The following is a 13,119-nucleotide window of genomic DNA, read 5'->3' on the forward strand; positions in this document are numbered from 1 at the left end:
TGTGGGGTAAGATTAGTGAGTGTTGATTTGTTAGCGGCTGAAAATACTAAAAATTTGTATCAGTTAGCTTTATCTATCTAGTGTTATGAACATCCATTCATTTTCCGTACCACTTATCCTACACAGGGTCGCAGGGAACTTGACGCAGGAAACACCTATCAGCCTACAATACATGTCTTTGGACTGGGGGAGGAAACTCCCAAAGCAGAGGGACAACATGCAAGCTCCAGGCACACAGGGCCACCCAGAGGTATCAGCAGAGCTAGCTAATGTTTGCTAGCCTGACTAGCAATCTGACAGCCTTGCTGGCTAACCAGGCTAGCTGTTACATCAGAAAACATAGAAAGGGTAGTGTGAGCACAGCTATGATATCACACTATGATTAGGAAAAACACACAAAACAGCTATATATGCGAGTTAGTAGTAATGTTGACAACATAAACACAACATGCTAATGGGCAGAAAAATGTCGTTATTACTTCAAACTCATTCTGAAGAATGGTTCGGTTCATGCTAGTCTGTTTTCTGCACAAGCCCAGGTCTTCATTGTATAATCTGAGATGGAGAATACATTATTGCACAGTCTGTTATAGAATTTGGCCAAGAGTTTATTTAGATCATCTCAAACAGAATAACTAGCCAAGCAACTAGCCAACAGCCTTAAGCAGCTAGCTAATATTAGTAGTAGTAAGTTAATTCCAGTTTTTATAGCAATTCATTACTGCACAAATAATCCTGGGGATTCGTAACTAAATATAATCGTAAATTAACTATAATAAGTAACTAACATGCAGTGATTGTTGTCATTAGCTGCTGTGGCAAAAACATACTAGCCAGAGAAAAATAACATAAAATGGCTGAAAACAAATGTCACCCAAAATATAAACAAAACATGAATAAACATTTTTCTCCAGAATTTTGAACAAAATGTGTGTGAAAGTCTAAAGAATCCAACGTTTGTTGTTTTAATTAGCTGAGGGGAGTCAGGTGTGTTAAATCAGAGCAGCTAATCTCAGCAGCCCTTCAGCTCTGGAGCCTGACATCACTGCTCTAGTCACCTTTTCATAAACATACATTGAACCATTTAGCCTCTGCGGATAAAAACATGACCTGAGGCGAGACAGTGGAAAGGCTGGAGGCAGAGATATAGCGTGAAGAGAGGAACAGCAGGATTGAGCCGGATTGTTAGAGGAGAAATAACAGGAGAAGCAGAGAAGCAGAGCCTGCAGAGCGGAGGAGTGGATGTGCTGGGTGAAACATGGTGGAAGATGATTGACGTAAAGCGACAGGCGCCAGGAACGTCACACCCTTCACCTGAAGAGGCTTGACGGATTAGACAGGTGAGACAGATGGCTGAGCTTTGTGATAGAAAAACACTAGTGTAGGGAATGAAGGACCTGTGAAAACACGCTGCATGAAATTCAGATAACAAGGCGATTTCTTGATGTTTGTCATTATCAGTATAGGTTGCAATCTGTAATCATTGTGCTATGCGAATTTATTTAAGCTTCAAATAATAGGTGTTTGCGTACGATTTAAGTTAAGATGGAAGTTGTGGGAAAACTCTAGAGCTTGTTGAGAAATTGGACGTTGCAGTGAGAAATCTTCCATCAGCTGTGCAAGTGCGAAACTTTGTGTACTGCCCCAATTTTTCCAGCCTCTAAATTTGTTACAGACGTACGCTGCAGTAACTCTGGATATATTGAGTGTGTCTTTGTATGTGGGTGGGTGTTTTATATAGGCATATTCTATAGAGTAGGTTGCAGTACTGTTAAAAATATACTGCAACATTATCCATACAGGTTTAGTTACACTTCAGTGCACGCCAACAAACAAGCCCTGTATCAAATTCATGACTGATGAATTACTGACAAAAATGATCACATCATATACATGTGCAGTGTTCTACATGACTTAGGAGTATGCATGTACATAACTTATGTGATTAATACTTATTGTCCTAACCAGTCCTACACAAGAGAACGTAAGGTTTGTTGTAGATAAATACCAAGACCATCATGGCTACTGATGACGAACACTTGACACTTGATGGTTGTAGTATTCTTCTCGAAACTGTAACTGTGATGTACATTAAAATGAGAAATATACGTAAAACTGTGTGATACTCATAAAGTGAATGTTAATTAGGGATGTAACTGAAAATGAAAACAAGCCAAGTTGCCTTTATTTATATAGCTCATTTAAAAGACGAGTGTCGGCCAAAGTGCTGTACATCATCTTGGCTAAATCTGAGCAGTGAAATAAAGACAGATTAAACTGAGATTTTAAAAAAATCAAATAAAAGAATAACAAGAATAAAACTAAAAGTGAAGGAGAAATAAAAACATTAAAAGGCAAACCCACAGATAAAAGACAAGACAAAAACAGAAGACTTGATACTGTAGATTGAAAAGAAAAGACATACTGATAAAGTGTTTTTAAAAAATACAGATATGAATATTAGACACACAATCTTGTCTTCCAGAAAGCTTGCCAGAAAGTTTTAGAGTAGTAGGGTTCATATTTAATAAAAAAAAAAAAAAAACCTTTGAGATTAGGCCAAGCCCACTTCAGGTTTAAATCAATAAGGTACATAATTATCATAATTAAATACTGGTATTGAATTAAAACTGATTCATTCACCTTAGTGGTATTCACATTTATGAACACATCCAGTCTATTGTCTAGCGATAAGAAATTAACATGAGATGAGCACTACTAACTTCTAATCTGCGTGGACAAACCAGGAGGTTATGTGCACTCTATTTTTATTTTTTTTGTGAGTAGTCTTGTAAACTTCAGCATCACATTCCCTCACCCATCTCCCCACTACAGTATTAAAACCGACTTTCTCTGCCACTGTTTTCCTTCTGTTGAGAGACTGTTGATGAATTTCCTGCAGCCTGGATGACTCTCACTAAAGTGTGTCTCTCTCTCTGTGACATGAAGTTTGAGGTCATAACACTCCACACACTCATTATGCCTACTGGACATCACTCGCTTTCCCTTTCAATAAGCGCACACACTTTCCCAAGATGTCCTTTTAATTTTTGCAGTCCGCTCCACTGGTGCATACGGAGAAGGAATCATCGGGCCAATATGGCCAGTATAAACTTTCCTTTATAGATTCACATCTAATAAAGAAGGAAAAGTTATTATACAAATGGCTAATGCAGGCTCAGTGAGGGAATATGAATGGGAGGAATTTAATTGACATGAGACAATAGTAATAAAATAAGGTTTCTATATTTCTGGGTATGCTGTATAACGAGGTTTTTACAACTTAAGAGCTTTTTAATGAGACATATATAAAGAGTAGTCTCTCTCTGTTCGCCAAGACGAGACTTTCCACAGCGTCCTACAGAAAAGCCAATTCAAAAACCCCTTTCGTGTCAGAGGAACTATTGTTTAAATAAGAGCTCTCAGGATTTAGCCCCATGTTGGGGACAGCTTTGGGACAGGAGGGCATGTATAGACATGTCCAAGAAAAGAATTTTACCAAAATGCAGCCAAGGGAAGAAAAAAATGCCTTTGGTGTTTGTTAGATTGCATTGTTTGGTGTTGGGTCATATATCTAACCATGAAGGATAAGGGGTCTAGCTTCCTGAAGGGTTTCTACTGGAACCTTTTTTGAAAAGGAAACCCATCGTCTTAGAGTACTACAAGAGAGACAGACAAACAAAATCCTTCTGGTGTGAGATTTAAACATGTTTTAATTACCAACACATTTGTATAATGACATACTAACATCATTACATATAACCAACCTACTTCCACACTCTGAATCTGAGTCCGCTAACTAACTAGCTACACAATTAACTTTATCAGATACTTGGTCATTTTGTAGCTTTTAACATCTAGAAAGCAAAGCTACATGGCTAGCACTAGCTATATGGTAACATATTGAGGTAATATTAAAAACAAATCCCACAGCGTGATGAACACACAGATCTTTTGAAAATGGACTAGCTCTAGACAAAAAGATAATACGAGTAAGGAGGAAGGGGAAAATTTTCCAAGCTAAATGTCTAAACTAAGTGTGTATGGATCATAAAACCTCATCCTGGTGAGCTCCAGGTGTGAGCAGAGATATTAATTAACCCTGGGAATGAGAATGGGAGCGAGACATATAAGCTTTTCTCAAGTGGTTTCTGATTAAACGACGACTAAACCCAGCTCGTGTAGATCTGCTAATCATGAGTAAGTTAAGCTCGTGAGTTAGCGTATGAACATTGACAGATTTGGACGGTTGGATATTTCCTGTACAAGAATCATGCTGAGTAAAAAGATGGTTTTTAACAGAGATTGTCCAAGGTTAATGGGTCAGGTTAGTGGTTTAAGGTTGGGTTGCCAGATCAAACTAATTAACCCTGGAGAAAAGAAAGAGAGAGAGAGAGAGAGAGAGAGAGAGAGAGAGTGAGTTCTTGTTGGTTGTTTACTTTTGTTAATATATTCCACAATATACTTTTGTTTGATCATTTCTGATTAAATTGTGGCATAGTTGAAAGGAGAAATCATGACTTGTGTATTTTTGCTGATTTTGATTTGGTTTTACACTGTGTGATTTCAGCGTTCTTTTTTTAAAAATTACTTGTCACACTGTATGAGATGATCCCATTAAGAATTCTATAACACACTGTGCAGTAATGTGTTCATGTCAGATTAAACAATGAAGATAGTCATGATGTTCTGCCATACTGGGTGCACAGTGACTCAGCACAGGTTTGTAGCTATTCAACAAACATAAAAATAGTTTCAAGCCGTCCTCCTACTGGTGGATTTTAGAAGAGCGCTCACACACTGAGATTTTAAGCAAAATTTTCTGACACTGCCAGAACTTTATCTGCTGTCTTTTCTCACAGTTGCATTAAATCAGCCACCAGAGAGCATGTCACATTATATGTTTTAAGACCACCAACCTCAACTCGCAGCCAATGATCATCCTTTGCATTGTACGATGGTGCCTGCGACAGCAAAATCGAGCAGAATATCGTACAATGTAAACCCGGCTTAAGGTTAGCCATTTGTTTGGTTTTTCAACCTGTTTGAAAACCTAAATCTGTTTTTTAAAAGAGTAGTTTGCAGAATTTCTTTTACCGCAAATCTACATAAATGCAGCTAGGATGCTAATGTAAAGTAGGTCTAACCCAAAATATTCTCAGTCTAGTTTTATACTTTCATCAAATTACATAGCTAAGCCAACCTTTTTCTTTTTCGAATAAATAACGCTGAATTTCTGACTGGATTATCATTGGCAAACTTGGAGGTGTGGCTATAATAATAATAGCTACATGATGAAGACTTAATCTTGTTTAAACTGAAGATAGTGGAGTTATGGAAAAGGTTTTGGATGAGATGTTTATTTCTTGTTAGCTACATTTTTCCTTGTAGCTTCAGAGCAGAACTAAAGACAGTTATTTATATATATGATGCGCTTAATTTTTTGATACAAATAGGCATTCAGGCTTATTACAGGTTGTGTAAAAGCGGAGTGCCAGGTGTGGAGCTGGCGTTCTGCTCCGCTTGTTCCTGTGTCCTGAAGCTTGGCTGAAGCTTTGGACTGGGTCTTTAGCGAGATCGCTTTAATGAGAGCTGGCACAGGGAGCAGCGTGGCACAGCTTGGCACGCACATACACACTGATGAGGGTATCAATCATCGGGGACAGACTGCTGCCACGCTAATGTCAAACAGAGAGAGGGGATAGCTTTAGAACGAGAACCAGGCTAACTTTAAGAGCTTATGCAGCTCTATTTAGCACAAAATCCCTCAAATACATGGCCTGTTTGCTCACTTCCTGCAGTTGAGTTGATTGAAAGTTGAATTGCTTTTGGTCTGCGCTGGAGTTCACTTGGAAGGAGACCAAGACTGGTGAGGTCTTCGACCGGTTGTTTTGGTGTGAAAAAACACACAAGGGTTCAATTCAAATCAACTAAAACTGCGTACGTGAAGGTACTCGAAGATATGACAAATGTCCAGAAAGATGGAGAGAGACAAGGAGAAAGTCAGAAATAAATAGAGAGAGACGTAGGACTTGTGAAGCGGACACACTGAGCAGATTGCATTGGCTCAGGCACTCATAAACATCTCTGCTGAAAATGACTTGCTGTCTTTCCCCGTGTCTGAGAACAAGGTGGCATTTCAGTGAAAGCTGGCGTGACTGAAGATCAGCGGAGGAACTGCGGGTCTTAGGCTTGGGTTTGAGAATGCAAGATGTAGTGTAAAGCCAGCTAAGAATGAGGAAAAAAAGAGAACTCTGCAGAGATGAGTGAACACTTCCATGGTGTAAAATCCCAACATTAACAGGGTAATTTGTGGAAACACGCAGAGCAGTGTGAATACACAAATTTACCCTCATTAGCATTGACAAGACAGGGCTGAGGGACTGGAGTCAGAGAGGAGAAACAAGTGGGAAGGAGACTGCGTGCGAAACAGAGAAGACATGATGGAGACAGAATATGGATAGAGAGGACGAGATAGCAAAGAGAGGAGAGGAACAGAAAGGAGACTTCAGTACATGGCTTCATTTTTGTTTGCTTTACATTTTTGGCCATTTTTTTTTTTAAACAATTAGTAATCTTATTACTCTTTATACATCTCTCTGTACAAACACACTGCTTAGCACATCTGTTCATTTCCTGACCAGCATGCAGAAATGGTTACAAAGAGAAAGAGAGAGGCAGGGGGGGTGAAAGAAAGAAAGAGAGATAGAGAGGGTGGTGAAAGAGAAAGAAAGAGGACAGAGGGTGGTGAAAGAAAGAAAGAAGAGGGAGGAAGAAAATACAGATGGGTGGAAAAAGAGAAAGAAAGAGTGGTGCAGACAAAAAGAAGAAAATAGGGTGGAGGAAAGCTGTGGAAGGAAGGAAGGAAGGGGATGGATGGATGAATGGATGGATGGGTAGGAAAAAAGAAATGATGGTAAAGAAAGAAATAAAGAAAGAGGATGGTTGTGTGAAACAAAGCAAGAATACAAAGAGTATAAGAAGACAAGTGAGCAAGAAAGGAAGAAGCAGTGAAAGAGTGAAAAGGGGAAAGTGGTGGAATGGAGTGAGAAGGTTAGAGGTGAGACGTTGGAAGTCATTGTGCTGCTGCCGCACAGGGCACTTCAGCTACAGTGCGGCTTTTACACGTTTCCTGCTGATGGTGTGGTGTTTCTTACACAGGAACTCGGTGGAAAAATAAATTGTATTTCATGTAGCAGCCACAGAAGCTCAGCAGAGGAAATAACGCGAGTTAGAGGGCATCATGTTATAATGCTAACGTCAGTGGCATTTATCTGTGTGAAAGGAGCAGAAGAGTGTTTTCCCAGTGTGCAGGGGAAGCATGTTCGGAAAAACATGAGGTTCCTGACTGGGGAGGAAATACAGTCCTGCCTGTGAATATGTTTAATGCTGGCAGTCTTAGAAAAGATTACATTTTATCTATAATTCCACATTACGTATGTGTGTGTGTGTATATATATATATATATATATATATATATATGCCATGATTAATGCCACATGTGTACGCTTTCACTCCATTCAGATTTTGTGAGAAATATTAATTCATTCCTTCAGCTTCAGGAAACGTTGGTGGATCTGGAGGGTATCCCAGGAACACTTGAAGGTGGGAATACCAGATGAAGAATTTATTGGGAATATTATTAATAATAAATAAAAATAGTTATTGAACACTGGCTTTTATCATTGTTTTGGCACCATTTTCCATGATTAAGGAGGTTTCAGGCTTACTGCAAGCCATTTGTCATGTATAAAAATGTAACTTTTAATTTAACTTATAACTTTCTTTTTGTAGACACATTATTGTAGATACATGATTGTTCCTGTATATGTCGAAATAATGAAATAAAAAAATGATGCGTGTATTGTTCGCAAATGATAAGGATACATGACATGCAACAAGCTTCCTGTCTCCCCAACGTTAAGATGTGTGCCCTTGTCATTTTTGTAATAAATCTGGAATTATGCATTTCCATATTATATTACATTACAAAAATAAAGTTGTAAATAAATAACTTGTACAACTTGTCTATAATGAGGAATAATTGAACATATTCACATAAACATAAACATGAACATAAAGTAGGTGCTTTATCCTGGTTATAGTCGCGGTATATCCAGAGCCATCCCGGGAACACTGGGTCTGAGGTGGGAATACACCCAGGATAGGAAACCAGGATCACAGGGCTCCACACACACACACGCACACACACTTAGGGCAATTTTGCACAGTTAATCCACTAAAATATTTTTGGGAGATGGGGGCCCAGAGAATCCAGAGGAAACCCAGAGAACATTATTAGAGATTTCTGAGGCATTTTTAGTTTATAAAGAAGGAATCATTACTAATTTATGAAGTACAGTTATACTGATTTATGATTGTGGGCTTCATAGAACGTGATATATGAAATTTCCTGTTTTATATGTGGTCTGGAAAAAACATTCATATTTAATAAACTCTACCATGCATGCTCTGTCTGTTTTCTAATTCCTTTTAATCTCAGAACCTATTGGGATTAGATGTAGCGGCGAGACACTGAGGTGTTCCTCCTTGACATATGCGCTGCCATGTCGGTTTAGGCGTCGCAGCATTCAGAAGCTGTTCTGTAGACACAAGCCCGTGATTTATTTTGATTAGTGGAGACCAGCCCAGATGGCTGGGTTTGGGGAATGATCGGAGCTTGCTTAGAAGGAAAGAGCTTCATGGTGCAGTACGGTTGGTGGAGGTAAATACTTAACCAGAGGTTAAGATCCAGATTACTAAAGTGTTACATCACCTAAAACATCGTACTGGTCCTTATGGAGCTTGTTGTTGGTGGTCATTTGGTGCAAAGAATATTATGTCTAGTATGGTTTGAATAAATATGTAAACATGCAAACTGAAATTTGCACAATTTCTCCATTAACCTATATATATATATATTGATGGCAATGGTGATTAGCTAAGGTATATAGTGTCTGTCTGCTTCTTTAATTTTTTCCAGGAGCTATAAACCTAATATACACTAGCTTATAGATGATAAGTGCTAAATCATCCCACATGCACATCCATATTTTTTAGAAAACATGTGGACAAATCAAATCAGAACTCTATAATCATGGTTCTCTGTATTTATTGTCCTGTGTATTTGGACTTTATGTAGTCTTGTGTATTATGTGTTGCATCATGGTCCTGGAGAAACATTTTGTTCCAATGTACACAAGCTATATAGAGGAATGACAATTAAATACCCACTTGACTTGATATGAATCACATTGAAAAAACTTTGGCTTCAAACTTCAGTTCTGGCTTCAAACTCCTCCTCCTCCTCCTAGTCATCGATGCTCATGGGTGAGCGATGCAGCAGGGCTTTAGTGCTTTAGTCTGTCCAGCTCTATCTCTTCATTTGCACAGACCACCTTCCAAAAATTCACATTAATACCAGCATCAACAACATCGCACTCATCATCTCGTGGATCTCTAACTAGCTGCGCCGAGTGTCTCCGTGTAACTGCACTGTTTATTTTGGAACTTTGAGTCTAGCTTTTGCACCAAGGTCTCTACTACCTCTAGGTTGGATTTCTCATTATTATGATATTAATATGACTATCGCAGGAAAATGGTGGGTGAGAAAAGAAGCCCTTGTATTCTTTCGTATTTACGTGCTTAAAGCAAAACCTGATCCCTTATGTATGAGAAAACTGAATTAATAATAATAATAATAATTAAATACCATTTTAAGTGTGTTAGCAATGTGATGTCAGTGCGAAACAGTGAAAAATACAGCATCAACCAACAAAGTAGCACCAGAATCACTAAACACATCACATATATTTCAATATAAATATATTTAAGAGTGGAGTTTTCCTGGGAACATTTGTTAGTCATTTATTGCCTTTTATAGCTTACTAATTGCCATGTGCTGTATTGGTTAGTTTATTCAGTTTACTCAGACATAAGCACAGCTGAAGGAGAGGGAATTGAAGGTTAAGATGGTTTATGGCACTACAATTGTCCTGTAGTCATTTTTAATCCGTCACTATAAAGCCCTTTAGCCTCCGAGCTTTTACACATCAGTGTGTCAAGCGACTTTATAGCCAGTGTTAAACGCTGAAATGTTTGAGATTGTTAACACAGCTGAGACTCTGATAGACCAGGCAGAATGACCTTTCGGTCTTTTGGTCTATGCACAGAGTAGATACAGACTTCAGAATCTCTCTCTCTCACTCTTTCTCTTTCACACTCTCGCTCTATCTGTCTTCTCTAAAATGGGAAATTCAAAAGAGCCAGTGGCAGAGATTAATTTGGGGCAGCAGAAAGATACAGATGGCCTTGGGCTCCAAATCTAAAATGGAAGGCGACGTATTTAAACCATGTCAAGCATACACATCCCCAGTTCTCCCTCTCTCTCTCTCTCTCTCTCTCTGTTGGACTTTTTAATGTTTTTTCCCACATTTTGTCACATTTCCCCCCTCCCCTTGTCTCTCCTAATTCCGCTGACAGCCCACAGATAAATTCACACCAATGTGAATGCCTGTCACAGCTCCCGGGAATCCTCAGTAGCAATGAAAAGAAAAGAAATCAGTCTTTCTTTCCTTTTTTCTCCTCACGTTGGACTCAAGTCTGTGAACACCCACTATCTCTTTCTCTCTCCCTCTCCGTGGTCATATTCCTGTTCAGTCATAGTTGCTCCTGTCGACTGAGAACCAGGAGAAGGGGAAAAAAAAGTAGAGAAAAAAGAGGGAGAATGAGCAGGAGACTGGCAGAGAGAGTGAAAGATGATGCATGAATGACAAAGAGAGAGAGAAAGAGAGAGAGAGGGACAGAATGAATTGGCCCTTTTCACTTCATTGCCTGCAGTGTCTTCTGGTTCAGCGGAGATGAGACAGTTTGGGGATGATGTCTCTCTCTCTCTTTCTCTCTCTCTCTCTCTTTCTCTACCTCTCTCTCTTTGCTGTCGGTGGGCTGATAAGCTTTACTGTCAGACTTTCTGACTTTCATTAAACTTTCTCTCCCCCATCTGTCTGCCTCTGAATGTAGAGCTCCGGTAACTCCTACATGAAGTGCTATTCAGAGGATGCGCACGCCTCATTCTCTCACAGACGGGAGGGGAAGCAGACTTAGTAGTGCTTAAGTATTTTATTTTTGTACTGTTCTAGAAAATGCATGTATTATAATTAATGTAAATGTAATGTCAATGTGAAGTAATTATGGTGTATTTTAAGAATCAAAAGACTTCAAGCAGAAAGGAGAGGTTGTATCGTGTGGTGAGAGGCAGGACACAAGAGCTTTAATTCTAAGTAGGTGCTATGTGCTTTTATTCTATGTGCTTTCTCGGGGAAAATCCAAGCACTATAAAGCAACTGAACAATGAAGTTAAACAAGGATAATCTATAATCATTGTCAAAACACAAATCGAACGAGGAAGCAAGAAAACAAGGCTTGGAAACACTCAATAAAAATGCATGGTAAGACTTCGCAAATATACATTGATGTAACTGTAAAAAAAACAAACTAATACAAAATAAACACAGAACAGGTGAACACAATCAGACAGCAAACCAATGACAGGTCAGGGTTGAGACAGAACTAGGACACCTTTTTCACCTTCCAGACTGACATCGTTCATGTTAGAAATGCTACTCTAGCATATACGGTAATCCTAAAGTTAGTGTTGCATGCCAGCTAGCTATTGCTAGACCATTTCTTCGATAAATGTGACCATCACTAACCTTAATATGCAGTGACACTTGACTGACAAAAAGGCCAACCATAGACTTTTTCTGTAGCCTATCAGGAGTATTTCAGGTAGCATCTGAAGGAGTATCTCACTGACTTCTGATCAATCAATTCAATCAAAGCTATTTAATATGTTTCAGAGACACCCTGAACCCTGGATTTTTTTAAAATCCACTGAATATATTTCGCTTATGTGCATTTTGAGATGCTTTTCTGCTCACCATGGTTGTGGACCATTTTCCTCTCTCATCAATAATGTGTTTCCACTATCAGAACTGCCTTTCACTGAATTTTTTTTTCTTTCTGCACCATGACCAGGTCAAAGTCACAGAGATCACATTTTTCCCCATTCTGAGGTTTGATGTGAACATTAACTGAAGTGCTGCTGCCACATGATTATCTGATCGGATGATTTCATGAATAAGCAGGGATACAGGTGTTCAGAATAAAATGGACAGTAAGTGTATAATGGCTTTTTATCAGAGCCATAGAGTTTTTAAATGTCTTTTTAAAATATGTTTTCTTTTACTCAGACCACACTTTTTAAAATTAAAATGATTAGATGTTGACATTAGTCATGTCATGTTGATTTTATTAGAAGTTAGTGAGGCTAGATTGAAACCCATTCAATTCAAGTGACCAGTCAAACAGGCTAATAACTACAACAAGTCAAAAATAATTCTAATAAATATGGTAATGGTCAAATTAAAAAAAAAAAATTGCTGACCTCCCTGGATATGCTTCACACCATGGCACTAGAATGTTAGATCCATCAAATTTGCTCCCGTTTTTTAATAAAAGAGTTATTAATATTTGTAATTTAATGTTGCAGATTTTCAGCAGTACGAACATTGTGAACGATTTTAGGCCTACAATGCATGAAAATGTTGGTATTCTGTTTATATCATCCATGAGCAACTACTGGCATTATGCCGAACAATGGGATCATGCAAACAAAAACAAACCTTTGGCATATTGGTGTAGTTATTACTCTCTTTTTAAGTCAGAAGTGGTACTTGTGCAACATTGTAGTGTCCTCTTATTTTAATCAAAGTCAATGGTCATGCACAACATGCAGTTTTTCTCCCATAATTCCCTGAAGTTGATCTTTTGAGTCCTGCGTGCCACATTTTCATTTACGCCATCTGTTTGTAGTTGGTGCGTGAGTTGTGCACACTTCATGGTGGCTTTTTAGATGGGCAATTCTCACATTCTGGTCCAAAATATCTAACACTGTCTGGAATTTCTTGTATTTTCTTTATTTGCTTGCAAAGGCATTCTGAGTTCAAACACCACCGATTTTAACTCTTGAGCAAAGAATAAGAATTATTTCTTTTCAGAGTATGAAAGAGCCTTGAATTATATTTTCAAAATGAGTATAAGAACATTAAAGTGTGCAAA

The 13,119-nt window shown here is 38.5% G+C and overlaps 1 long non-coding RNA gene across 1 annotated transcript in view; it reads left to right on the plus strand.

The window, feature by feature from the left end:
- Nucleotides 1-4: 4 nt before the first annotated feature.
- The window catches only part of LOC117596306 (uncharacterized), a 139,284-nt gene continuing 126,169 nt past the window's right edge, over nucleotides 5-13,119 (plus strand). Inside the window, exon 1 of the long non-coding RNA XR_004577466.2 lies at nucleotides 5-1,340. This is a non-coding gene — a long non-coding RNA (uncharacterized LOC117596306). The remainder of the gene's footprint in view (nucleotides 1,341-13,119) is intronic.

The sequence above is a fragment of the Pangasianodon hypophthalmus genome, chromosome 28 (assembly GCF_027358585.1).
Source record: "Pangasianodon hypophthalmus isolate fPanHyp1 chromosome 28, fPanHyp1.pri, whole genome shotgun sequence".
NCBI lineage: Eukaryota > Metazoa > Chordata > Actinopteri > Siluriformes > Pangasiidae > Pangasianodon > Pangasianodon hypophthalmus.